The 14,793-nt window shown below is 30.3% G+C and overlaps 1 protein-coding gene across 3 annotated transcripts in view; it reads left to right on the forward strand.

The window, feature by feature from the left end:
• LOC100162827 (dual 3',5'-cyclic-AMP and -GMP phosphodiesterase 11A) overlaps positions 1 to 14,793 on the forward strand; it is a 90,336-nt gene that overhangs the window by 20,074 nt on the left and 55,469 nt on the right. The window contains exon 1 of one of the 3 annotated variants that reach the window (XM_029491346.1): positions 2,893 to 3,046. The exons of the other annotated variants lie outside the window; for them this stretch is intronic. The gene's annotated coding sequence lies outside the window, so the exon portion shown is untranslated. Of the gene's footprint in view, positions 1 to 2,892; positions 3,047 to 14,793 lie in introns of those variants that run through there. 3 annotated transcript variants of the gene reach the window in all.

Below are 14,793 nucleotides of genomic sequence, written 5' to 3' on the forward strand. Positions count from 1 at the left end.
TGCTTACATTTAAAGACCTGAATATTTTAAAATACATAGATTTTTATGCCATATAAGGTGTATCCGGTATTTCTGTGGTGATTCAAACTTCGTTTTTTCTAACTAGAACCCATTTTTTTTACCAACAATTATTAATCAGATAATTGTTTTTAAATGTTTTTTTTTTTACGAGTACTAATTAAACGAGTACTTTTTGAATAATTAAGCTTAATTTACTAATAAAATACTATTTCTTAATATAAATTACGCACAAGATTAAAAATAAGTACCTAATTTTAAATTTATTTTTATGTTAAACAATTCTATGTATTTAATTGCCACACCTATGTAAAACTCAGACAATAAATTATACCAAAAAATTTTTTCCTTTTCCTATGAAATTGCCTTTTTTTCCCCCAACACCAATAAGACGTAAACGTGTAACGTAATTGCAGTTCCTAAAATAATATATTGATTAAATATCGAATTAAATACCTTTGCCACACAGTGTTTATAGTTTTATACTCAAATGCAACTTGGCTCCCCATAATAGAATATCAATAGACTTTTTTTATTGATTACCAAGGACAACCACATCTTAGGTTTGATATTATTATCTTATTTCGTGAACTATAGCAGTTTTCAGCCGTGTACCATCACGTATAAATACAGCAGATTCTACTTTATTTGAGCATTTATTGATCTATTGTTTGTCGAGATAACCATTTGTCGAAATAGTTCAAATTAGACATGTCGACAATTCGGTGAACCTGAGCGCTTTGGGAAAATAAATTAGTTTGAATGACGATACACAACCCGAGTCGCATATGACGACGATGAAGGGCAATATAAGTTAGCCAATAGTGAATGACAAGTCGTAAGAGACAGAATAATAGTAATATCGTATTTTATATTTTAAAATATCATCATGATAATATTTTTATTTTAAGTAAATTTAAAACAGTATAGAAATTTAATACAATATCCCTCATAAGTTTTTCTTATAGAAATTTAAAATTATTATAAATTTTTTGTAATTAATGATTTATCATTGAATTGAATTTTAAAATCTATTATAGCGGCCTAATCAATGACGAGATACACTCGACTCCTACGTATATGGTATATATAAGAAAGTGGCTTTACCGAAAACTTTTTTTTGTTTTTGATATGAATCTATGGTATCACTATAAATAATTGGCTATACATTTTGATTTAAAAGTAATTCAATTTTTTGGAGTTAATTTAAATTTTAAATGTAACGACTATCGACTAAATTTGTCAGACTTTGTGTGAAATACCATTTTTTTTAATAATGTATACGTAGAAAGACCCTTGAGAAAAATATTTATATATTTTGAAACGATTAACAGTTAATAAATAGAATTACATTTACATAGTATATTATATAACATAAAAATTATTCGGAGAACGAAGAGTTCAATGGCCAATGGTCAATAAATATCGTAATCGTTTTATTTGGTTGATCTGATAAATTCGAAGATAATTTGTGTTGCATATAGGAATGTGTAAATGAATCTGTCAATAAATTATTAAAAATTTTATAAGTACTTAAGACATATCTCTGTTGGGCTATGGAATCAAGTTTAAGCCTCAGCTTATAGTAAAAGAAGACGTATAATCATGAAGTGAATGAGAGAATAAGTAAAGATCCAACGAATCATAAGAAAATTTGTTGAACAAGTTTTAATACAATCCAGTTTACTACAGTCACCTAATGTATAGGGATCTCATATTACAGAGCCATTCAAAGAAAGTTATGATGTACCTACCAATGTACAATACAAAATCTTCGTGGATTTTATTGCCTAGAATTATTGGCAAATCTCATAATAAAACCAAGAACCTTCAAAGCTCTACAACTTACCATTTAAACTTGGTTCCAGTCTGTGATTAAATTAACCAAGATATATTAAACATTCATCGCAGATGAAAATTGTAGATTGAATATTTATGAATTAAATGAGAACGTACTTTAAAGTATGACATAACCCTACATTTATCCAAATTTAACGATAGACTTGTTAAATTAGACCATTTTCCAATCAACAAAGCTATACAATTTGTATTGAAATTTCAAACAGTCATCAAAAGTATTGACTGACTTCCATATACATAATTTTATATTATCGGTAAAACAAAGGAGTCGGTAGCGATTTAGAATACATTTTCACTGTTAACAAAGAGTGTAAACAAAATAGGAGGTATTATATGTCAACTTTAAAGATAAGTTACCTGTATACTACAATCAGTACCTAGCATTGGATGTAAATTTGAAATTATCATGAGCGCTTTAGGAACAGAATCTTTCTTAAATGTGTAGAAAACCAGTAACAGATACCCACCAGTTTAGAATATCCAGAATTTACATTGAGGAACATTATGTATTATTGAGAGATACATAAGGCATCATAAAAAATATTCATTGCTCAATCAAGGTTTAAATACTTAAACTGCAGAGAATGCCAATTAAAATAACTAAAAAATGAACAAATACTTACGTAATTAGATTTACAGTGATTAACGAAAGAATGAGAACGATTAAAATTTGTTACAGCTTATTAATTTAAAATAAAAAGATAATTATAGCGACGGCTGTGCCTGCAATGGGATTACTGGGTGCTCGCATAAACTGTGGCTGACGTCAACGACGGTCGTCTCCTCGATCCTATTTAATACTTTTTTTCTCTCGTATAGACACAAATATAGTATGGCGTATTGTATCGTAGAGTTGTGTGCACGCGTGGTAATCAATCAAACAAGAAAACCGTATTTATCGTTTGCGCGCGATTAATATAATAATACTATGTATAGTGTATACCTACTGAGTGCTCCGTCTACGAAAGCCACCTGCACCGGAAAATGGCCATAATATATATATATATTATGTAGGTGAACAATGGACGATGGCTGTCATTCTCTCGTGACGGATAAAAAGTTTTGGTCGTTAGAGAAAAAACAGAAAAAAAACGACCAACGTCGAGAAGGTTTTTCTTTCGCACAGATATTTCGAAGACGGTGGCGAAGAAGCAGTCGCGAGTATTAGGTACGGCTCTTCTGGTTGGTATTATTATTATTATTATTACATCGTCTTTGACCCTTTTCGCCGCCGCACATATACACCCGTAATTTTCGACACACACATACCCACTTGAGTGCGTATTCACTATACGGGAATAGGTGACAACCCAATAGTTATGCACATTAACAAACGTACGGAATAATTTCGATGTTTACACACTCACACCCACTCGTTTCCTGTCCGTGTGTGTGTTTGTTTTTCAAGGGCGTCCGGACCGTTTGTGAACACTTTTGTGGTTGAGTGTGTGCACATGCGATGCGGTGGCACACCCTTAACGACACGCCTCGACCGTGTGTTGTTCACGTGGATTTGGCGTGTGGATACCATACGGATATACAGTGGCCCGCATTATTCGAGTTACATGTTATTATAGTGGTATGTTATTGCATGGCGAATAGGTGAAAGTCGGTGGGTAAATTGAAAACGAATTTATTTTGATCAATCAAACACACTATACATACAATATAGTGCAGAGGTTCCCAAACAGTGCGACGCGCCTCCCGAGAGAGGTGCGAGTACTTAGAAGGGAAGCCGTGAAGTAATTTTTCTTTACACTTATTTTTAACTGATTTTTGTGGTAAGGTTTAGTGTCCAGTTTAAAAATCTATTCTTGTAGACAATATCTTGAAGGCCATCTCTCAATTCAGTAAAAAAAAAAACTGTATATTACATAATACAATATTTTACATTATTTTATAGGTAGGTAATATTTTATTATACAATTAAATACGTTATCCACTGATAATTTTATTACGAAAGTTTAAATATACAAATAATAAATTATTAAAAGACAACAATTTGTAACCTATTTTATTTTATAATATTGTCTTTGTGAATGGTGGTGAAAGGGTGTTGGATGAATTTTCTTTTATTAGGAAGGCTAAAATAAAATAAAGTTTGGGAACCGCTGCACAAGACGTGTATTAACTACTGGATATAGGTTAAATTTATGATTAAAGTGCGGCTAGTTGCACATGAATAGTTATGCCACAATACTAGGCCATAATAACGTATAGTCGATATGATCATGTACGCTAATGATTAATGAACGACGACACTAATTAATAGTAAATAGTATAAATCACCACTAATGTCAATAAAATATATCCATCTTCATATGCGTGGATAAAATCACTACATTATAATATATTATTTTCTTATATTAACTGACGGATTAAAACAATAACGAAACATTTCTGCCGTTGTCCGCGTAAAATATGTGTCGAGCAAATATTATATATTATATTATTATGTATAAGATTATATTATATATTATATACATTTTCCTGATAATGATAACACCACTCAAGTTATTTTTCACAAATATCCGATAAAATCAAAGCACTCAATATTTTAAGTATGATCAAAATTCAACATTTAGAATGAACCAATGGGACTCTTCCTTCCCTTAAACTTTTTTACAAATGTAATTACCTATGTTAAATTCATAACTTATAATTATTGCACAACATAATACCTATATTATATTTATTATAATATGCAGATTTGCAAGATTGTATAATTTAACTTAGGTAAAAAAATAATTATTACGCATGCAAAATATATTATAGTCAATATGTAGTGAAATATTGGCTTGCCACATATTATTATTATTCGATTCAACTATGCATCACGAGTCACGGACAATACGTATGCGCAAAGCCATAATGTAAAATATTTAAACGCCAGTTTGGAATTCAGCAGATTCATTGCGATCAGTCCGACGCTATCATGATTAAATTATGCGTCTTATCATTATCGATTATTATTTATTGTATTTTATTATATACTGATAATCATTAAAAATCAAATACGTATTATTATTAGTTACCTACGTTGGTGTTCTACGCGCGGTCCAAATTCAAACGTATATCAACAAAATCGTTATCTTTTGATTCGAATCGAAAACAAGTTTTGTATTTATTCCACGCATCCGATCTCCTTTGATTATAGTGATAATATAATAATATTACATTACTGCCGTGTACGGTGTACTAGCATAATATATTATACTTAAGAGTATATAGTGTTCTAGAGTTCTATATAGACGATAAGTAACGTCACGGCCGGTTTTTTTACTAATTATTATTGTACGGAAGAGTGAAGACGTGTTGTCGTGGATAAGTAAATAGAAGATTATTGGCTGTAAAAATACGTGAATGTAATATATTATTACCTTTATACATTATATCCAGGGTGATTCTTCAACTATTGCACCATTAGAAAAAAACATTCTAAACATTTTGTTTCTAGACCTCTTCAGTACGAAAACGTGTAGGATACATACATCCTATATTATATCGTATACATCTTCATGGTGGTATTCGTTGTAGAAATACCCTGTACATAATATATAGAGCAATGACGTCAACAAGGACTGAAAACACTAATATTGCGCTTTACGAGAAATATTTTTATTGGACCAATGCCCGGCTGAATAAAACGCATATATATAATAAATAATAATATACTTATACTCAAACTGCAAGTTACGCGTTTCTCCAATATTCTTCGGCATTATAAAAATATTATTGTCTCTTTTTGTCGCATCTATAATACGTAGATACTCCTATAAGGTTTAAAATTGCATGAAATATTATATTATATCCTTGAAATATTTCATAAATCCTACCCAGACACCGAGGGGATTTCACCGATTCCACCACTAAGTACTGTAGTTAATATTAATCCATTGATTTCATCAATTTAAGGTTTTGTTCGTTTAGGTTACAGGATATTGAGCTATTATTTTTTATATAATGTATAAGATAAATTGATAACTTGGTCGACTAGGAAAGTATCGGTAGATAATTGGACTGCAGAGTATCCCCCCCCCCCTAAAATGTCTGTCGTCTAATTCACTCATCAAAACATTAAATAATACTTTTAAGTATTAAGTTATAATTTATAACTAATTGACTAAATCTATTGTGTTGTGTCTATAATATAATGTATTCGGTGTTAAAAAGACGCCTCCGTGGCATAGTCTCGATTTGGGTCGACGTGGCTAAGTGTATACGGACGTATTCCGTCCTTCCCACTCTATATATAGGTGTCTTCTACCCTGTTAAATCGCAATCTCGAATACCGGCCCCGTATAAGGGTCAAATAATTTCAACAATCGTTTTTCACGGCGAAAAATCTTGTACGCCGTTAAATTGTTATCCAGTGGAAAAAAAATCGTTCAATTCTCCTATAAAACCTTTTACATAATTTACAAAAACGCCTTGTTTCGTAAGGGTTATGATATCATTACTATTATTATACATTCGCTCTCATTCAGATTTATAATAATAATAATAAATAATGTATTCATATTATTATTTCGGGGTGGAAACCGACCCAATAAGGACAATATACATGTCATATTATATTATTATCGTTGTGTGTAATACTCGATCCGTACAGACACGGTTTTATGGTGATCGGTTTTATATAGATTGTCTATATCAGATAAAAATATATACGCCCTTATAAACTTTGCTATCGGATTTGAATATTATATATGAACACCTTATACGTCGTTATAATAATATCTATCCCGAATAGATGACCTACTGCAGAATATCGAAATTGTGAATATTAAGATGTTTTTGATCGCGCGCGTGTACATATACCTACGCAGAATAATATATAGGTATACACTTATATCGTGTTTATTACCTATATGTTAAATTACACGATTTTATTATTATTTTTTGGTAAAAAAGAGGTTGAATTTAAATTTTAAAATTATGAACGCAGTAGTATTTTATCGACGTTGCCGAGATATCTGATAATTATTTTTTGAAAGTCAGTTAAAAAAGTAGTCTTGCGTCAAAAAAGCTTGGTTCGAGTAAATAAACTTAAAATCGGCTGTATTCTATTTTATTGTATTACATTTTAGTGTAAAAACTAATTTATGATTTATTTTATTAACTTTCAAATAGATTATCTTTCTTTGGTAATTTATCAGTAAATACCTTACTTATTGTACAGTATTTTTACTCGTATTATACTCATATTAACATTTGCTTTGAAAATTTGTTTCACTCATATAAACGCAATAAACATACAAAATACGGTATAGTACAATATACGGTACAATTACCTTTAGTTAGGAACACAAATTTTAGTCCGATATGAGAATACGTAATCTCATGTTTTAATATTTTGTTTTTGTTGTTTTTTTAAGTGAATAGGCAAGGATAAAAAAAAATATGAAATTATAATATGCTTTATAAATAATATGTAAATAGTTATTTGTAATCTATTCCATAAATATATTATATTTTATTTACATGATATAAATTGCAGCTTATTTTTCTAAACTTATTGTATTGGTTAACTCTATTGGCCAATCAAACGCTACTCCTCGCTAGTATCCACAAAATGTATATTTTATAGTGATAATAATATGGCGAGCGGTAACAGTTGAAAAGTAATTTATTGTTGGCTTAAATATTATGGTAATTCCGAATTCGTGTAATGTCAATCAATATCTGAATATTAAACTGAATTCATATAATAGTTGGAAAATGTTCTTAGCTCAAATTTTATTTTACATTCACCACTTTTCTCTTATATAATATTTTGTTTTCTTCGATAATGAATAGTTTTAACACAATACTATTTACAACGTCTAACATTTGACAGTTATCCCATTATGAGGAGTTTTGTATAATTCAAACGTTATTATTGTACCTTGAAAACTTTTAAGAGAATGATATATATTATCCTCTTATTGCGTAATCATTTTTACATGTACCTACAGATCTCTACTAAGTTAAAAACATCTTCTTTGACTTTTATCCATTATTATTATTGCAGGTGTGTGTTTCAACTCAAATTGTCTTGTTCTAAAAACATTTATAAAACTTTGAATTTCCTCCAACATATTTTTATTATAAAAAAATGATTTTCAATTGTATTTGTATATAAGTACTATATTATATAGTACTTGCGAAACGCCTACTAAATGAACACCACTCAAATATTATATTTTATTTGTACAGTTTTTTTTTATAGATTGTTCCAGAATCCTTCTTTTTCTTGGATCTCTTACCAATAATTATGTACCTACCTATATTCACGATATGATATAAAATAATTCACACAATTTTCCGGATGGTTTCGGTGGCCATATATATACAATTAATAAATTTAATTAAAAAAATAAAAAAATAGGTATAACTTTATTTTTAACTAAAATTGACAACGCACATTTTACAATTGTTTTTCACTGCACCAACAGCCGAATTAACTTATTTTTTTGATTCTGGTAGTGTTCTTTTAAAAATTGTTATGGTTAAATCATAAAATTGAATTTATTAAAGTTTAAAGGTGATTCAATTTAAAGTTTAGTAAGTTTATTAATAGTTTAAGTTAAAGTATTAATAGAAAAGAATCATATACAGTAGAGTAATTAATAAATATATATATATTTAACTAGGTATCTTTTAATACCTTTTTCTAAACTTAAAGCGGAAATTTAATGAACTACGAAAAAAAATAAATACTTTGTTTATTTTTGAGATGAGATGCCCTTACAAAACAGTTACCAAACATAGTAGGTAGTTGATTATTTTTAATTTTAACATACGATTATAAAATTAGTACTTATTGTTGTATGAAATCATAATGAATTAAATAATTACATTTTTTCCCCATAATATCTTTGAATACCTATAATTACATAATTAAAATATATTTAATTTGAATACTCAATTAAGTGGCTAAGGCTTTAATAGTATTCGATTATAACATTAATAATATTGCAAATGCGTAATAACGAAGTACCTACTTACTATGACAAACCTTTAAATTATCGATCCATTATTATTTATTATAGTATAGTTATTAATTATTCAAATACCATGTATTATATTAACATAACAATATCGTTAGGTAATCATTATTAATGTCTTGTGCAGTCGAGAACACTTTGTCATTGGTGTATTAAATTAAATTATTAGAAAAACGTCGTCGTCACCATTTTGAAAAACGCGACGAATAAGAGTTGTACAAGTAGTTAAAATAGAGTTAAAGTAAAATTCTACACACACACACGCACAAGCAGTAGGTACTTGAAATGTATTCACAACGAAACTTTAATGTATATATTTTAAAATGTATTCCATTTTGAGTTGCGCGGCCATTAGAGCGAAACATTACGGCATAAAATCATACTAAAGAATTTTCTTATTCACGCGGTTTCAAAAAAAAAAAATATGTATATATTTTTAATTCACTCCACGGAGTGTCTGTGTAACGCGTATGCTGAGAAAAGGGTGCAATATAAAATTTATATTACACACCATTTGAGTTTTTCATGCACACCTAATGTCTTTTCGGTGCAGGAACGTCACGCTTTGTTTCTTAGATAAAATTCGCGTAATGCTACGAAAGTATATTCTAGATTTTAATGAGAACAAACTGTTTGTCCTTGTAGAAATGGCACTACAGTTTATTTAATGAACAAAAAATAAATAAATAATGAATGCGTCTAGAGTCTAGACGGTTAACATTATATAGCCGTTTATAAATAAATCGATGGTTTGTTTCGTTTTAACTATGAACGTAATAGTTATAATCAGTTGTGGTGTGTTATCCTTATCACAGATAGAAATAACGGAAAATCTTAAACATATTATAGCTTGTTTTGTGTTAAGGATTTATATATTTTTTCACTCTAATTTATAATGCCATAAATTGATTATAACCTCACATTAACCGACCGTGTTGTGCTATAATATGTGTTTGCTATAAGTATAGTACAATATATATATTTCATTCTGAATATTTGGTTGTATTTTGTTTTTATTGAGATAGAATAACCCAAAATGCCATAGAGTTGTCTGTTAAGTGCTCTACACTAAAGTATATTTACAACATATGTCACAGTGTTGAAACATTTAAACAAATTCTTTATATACATACAATATAAAAGTGCTTTACGAACAAATCGAATGGGCAAACGACCCGATTTGAAATTTCTAAACAGAACCTTTGTATAAATACACTATCAACGATCACAATACGCTGAACTTTAGTTATTATAACATATAATATAATGTATTGTAATATTATCAACTTGCTAAACACTCGCCGCTCAACGTGATAGATCGTATCATAGGACAGGAAATTATTGACCTGAACTACCGTTGGAGTTACGTGCCCCAGGAAAGTTTTTCAAGTTTAACATAATTGCGATAGTTTACGAGCGTGCTTTTGTAAGAGTTGTCTATGCATATATACTATATATATAGAATCTATATGATAGATATTATTATACATACCCTCAGTGTCGATGTCAATAAATGTGCATTATCTATTATACATTTAACAATGTTTTGTTTATAATTTGCCGGTGATGTAGGTCAATAGGTAAAGCTGCATATTATAGTAATATGATATTATAGGTACCTACGTACGCACAGTCAAATTTCTAGAACGACGTTTTAACTCTGAACAACATCTTTATGTGTAATAGACTAATAAATAATAAGTAATTGCAATAATATATAATATCGAGTACTCTTTTCTATTATGTATTCATTGTATCGCCGTAATTGTATGGTGTGGAAGAAATAATGTTTTCGTACCGGTGAATTATGGCGTTGTTACTGACGTTGGTTTGTTTGTTATTGTCATTACTCACACCGTATAAAGTTCTGCGATTTAATATGAAACGGGTCATGTATCGGTCGTTTGTAAGATTTTTACCGAGTAAACCCTGCTGTGGTTTGACCTATTTTCTATTGATTTGAATAGTTTAAGTGTCAATATCCAATTTAATGTTGCGTTTATTCCACTGTATTTATATGTACCTTCCCAACTACTAACATTAATCCTGTCATTTTTAGCACCATTTGAGCTTTAACTGGATTAAAAATTAATAAAGCCCCCGCGGGGAAAATTCTTTTTTAATATACTGATTTCATTTATTGCGTTCATAACGCACAAAAAGTATTAAAAAAAAAAAATAATGATTTTATATTTATTCACTAGGTAACTGTTTTATAAGTGCAGACTAAACTTATATTATATAATTGTACATAGATGCAAGCAAAGTATACCCACGTTAAATTCTATTAATATTACTCAAAATCGTACAATTGTACAAGGTATTTTGGGACATACATTTAAGTTTTTTTTTTATTATTTTGGAGATGATTAAATTCCATTCATCTTATTTTCGGAAAATATGTTTACGTAATGAATATGTGCATATCTATTTTTTTTAAATCATGATATTTATTTTAAGCTTTATGTTTTTGAACAATTATATAAAGAATCTTTAATTTAAAAAAAATTAATTCACTGTTTTACAAAGATAAATATCATCTTATGCATAGATTAAAGGTCACAACAATTTAATTCTGTAGAATTCAATTTAAAGTTCTACAAAGCACAATATAATAATTATGAAATAATAATCTATATTATTATCCGGAAACCTCATTGCGGATTCCACGAAATATAATTCATTGTTTATGTATTAATAATGTCTAAATTAATATATTGTTTATAATTATTATTTAACCCGTTACCGCATATACTTGTGTGTGTAGATAAAGTGAAGGAAACAAATGTGTGATATACTCTATAGAATATTTGGTAACGTCATACATTTAGATTGTGAGCCGTCTTTTTCATTTTTTTAGTATGAATATTTGTAGATCATATTACGAGAAAAATGGTGTTTACACAAATTTGCATACATAGTGAATTTATAGATTCCGGTTTCCGTTGCAAAATATTACCAAAATATATTATTATTTTGTTGTTGTCGTGCAAACTCGTGAGTATCTACCTACACCGAAAACTGTATAAAATGTCGTACTGTAAAAAACATATTTTTCTTTATTTAACGTAAGTTTTTTTTTTTATGAAAACGTATGAATTCACTGTGGTACATAATAAATATAAGGACAATATTGAAATTACGTTACGAGAACATGATATAACAACGTGAGTATTGCAGGAATACACGTAAGGGAGTTTACGAAATGTGCACAGTCCTTTGAAAATTTGTTCACTTGTGTTCACATATGGGTTCATGGGATCCAGTCGGAAAAATCACATCACGTAATAATAATGAAATCATTTTTCCTTCGTCTTGCGAAAACAAACGATCTTTCAAACAGTATCTTACTATCGAATTTTCCAATAGAAGTATATGACAGAGATATTATCTATTCTCATCCATATGTTGGGGGTTGAAAGTGAAAATCCTAAAATGAAGTTTAGAAATTAGCACGCCAAGTCGGAAAAATCCGGTACGCTCACTTATATATTTATAACGACCTGAAATGCAAAAAATCCTATCGTATTCACACCAGACCGGAACAGAAAGGAACATTTCTCGGATATAATAAACGGACGTCGACTTATTATTTTTTTACTGCCTCGGTAGCCTGCTGTGAATATTATCGTCGACAAACAACCGACGCGGAAATACGCGTGACGCGTCAAAGGTATATATATTTTAATAATATTTTATAATTCTCGGCGATAACCGCGCGAACGCCGGGCAGGGAATGTCTGGGGGATGACGGTCGGTGGGTTGGAGAATATATACGTAGGACGGAAAATTCACTTATATATAATATTATTACTCGACGTCGTTTTGGATCGTCTTCCGGCGGCAACCTTGGGATAAAAACCTTCCGCGGATCGTCATTCCCGACACGTCCATCGCGTCACCCCTCCGCCCTGACCGCACGGTCGTCGTCCACCGTCTCCACCTTTGCCCGTCCAATTTCATCGCACCGCGCTTACACAATGCCAACGCATTTGGAACGGCAATCCGATTAAAATTTGGGTAACAATAAGAAATCGGAGGCGCATACAGCAGCTGTTGTTGTTGCTGTTACCATTCGCTCCGATTGCGAGTGTATACCTAGGTACTCGAATTGTCAGCCTCACACCACTGTCGACAGTATGGTAATATTTAGCGAATGGCACTCATACAATTTAAAAAAATAACAAAATCACTAATTTAGTGATATACAATATTATACTGTGGGTAAACTACAAATACAATTACGATCATATTATACGCCCTTCGCGAGACGTTAAATTCGGACATTGCTGCATACACCTATATACATATTATGCGCACACACTTGCCAAAAATTGTACCGATAAGTAATATTATTAAGACTATTATAAGAAAGAAAAATGTTGAATTTTTGCATATAAGTTATTGATTGTTGTGTAGGTAAATACTCGTATGTATAGTTGTGGATTTAATTGTTTTTCGGAGGACATGCACTCAGGACTTAATTGTGCATTTGGACACTATATCGACAAAGTCATAGTTTACCATATTATGTAATTTAAACATGGTATTATATTATCTACTATCTTTGGTTTTTGGAAATTTTTTTTTGGAGGACTAAAATATATGAACGAAAAACGTTGGTTCATCCAATGATAAATTGTTTCCAAATAATTATTAAACATGAAAATACACATTCGAATAAGTTGCACAACCATAACAATGACGACATTTTACATAATATATTTGAAAAAAAAATGTATATTATTAATTTTAAATAAACAGGTAGACAAATATAACATGTTTGAACATAAAAGTTATGATGAAACCGAATACCTACTCATATATTATTTTCGTTTGGTTGCAATAATACATTTTGAACTAGAAGAAATTGTTTTTAAAAAGTTATACCTATATAATATTGTTAACCGGTACCATTTAGGATATTATATATGAAATAATCCGGGTACCGATTCGGAAACGTCGACCGACCTAGGTTCGTTAAACACGGTGGGAGTTCGAACGACAGGACATTTCGATGTTGACATGTTTTTGGGTCTTTGGAGTGCGACATTTTGTTTTTTTTTTTACAACCGTACTGTCGTATTAAATTAACAACTCGACTACGCGAACCCGTATGATAGCATGGACATAGAACAATTCACAAAAAAAAAAAAACAACCGTATTTTATGTTATTTTATGCATTCGTACAGTGTGGAACCGTTGAACATGTCATAGCACATTACGCAGGTACAACAACGATTACATCGTTAAAAAACCACCACCCTGTATATTATTTACCATGTCCCGCAAAAGTGCCTATACATAATTTTAAATGCTTTACGTGTGCACCACCTCCGACCGCGCCACCGACTCCACCGCAGTGAAATATATGGACTTTCATTTATCCATAAAACAATAACAACGCCCCGTGCACCAACGAATATTACCGTGAATGTAAGCCGGAGTAAACGTCGAAAGTTAAAAATAGAAAAAAAAATTATAATATTTTACACGCATGTCCTTGATGTTAAATCCTAGTGTTGTTTTTTTTTTGTGTACACCACGTCGCGTTTTCTCTATGTTTCTGTATAGTTTTAACTATAATGCGAGAAGTTGTATGCACAAACAACGTTTTCATCATAATAAAATATGGAAATCGTAACGGAAAAAACAACGAGAGATCTTAAACTGAGTTTATTAAATACAAAATATGTTGTGTAATGTTCTGATGTGTAATTCATAAAACAATTTATTGACAAATTCATCGAAATGCACGACGCACGAACTAACTCCGAAACACCGATTCAATAAATAAAAGTACGTCATCTTAATACGTCAATATCAACAAAAACGTTTATATTATCAATGGATATTATTTATCTTGTTGAATGGAATGGCATCCATTAAACGCGCGTAAACCGATAATAAGGCAGCATCACTGGG

This window comes from Acyrthosiphon pisum, chromosome A3 (assembly GCF_005508785.2).
Source record: "Acyrthosiphon pisum isolate AL4f chromosome A3, pea_aphid_22Mar2018_4r6ur, whole genome shotgun sequence".
Taxonomy (NCBI): domain Eukaryota; kingdom Metazoa; phylum Arthropoda; class Insecta; order Hemiptera; family Aphididae; genus Acyrthosiphon; species Acyrthosiphon pisum.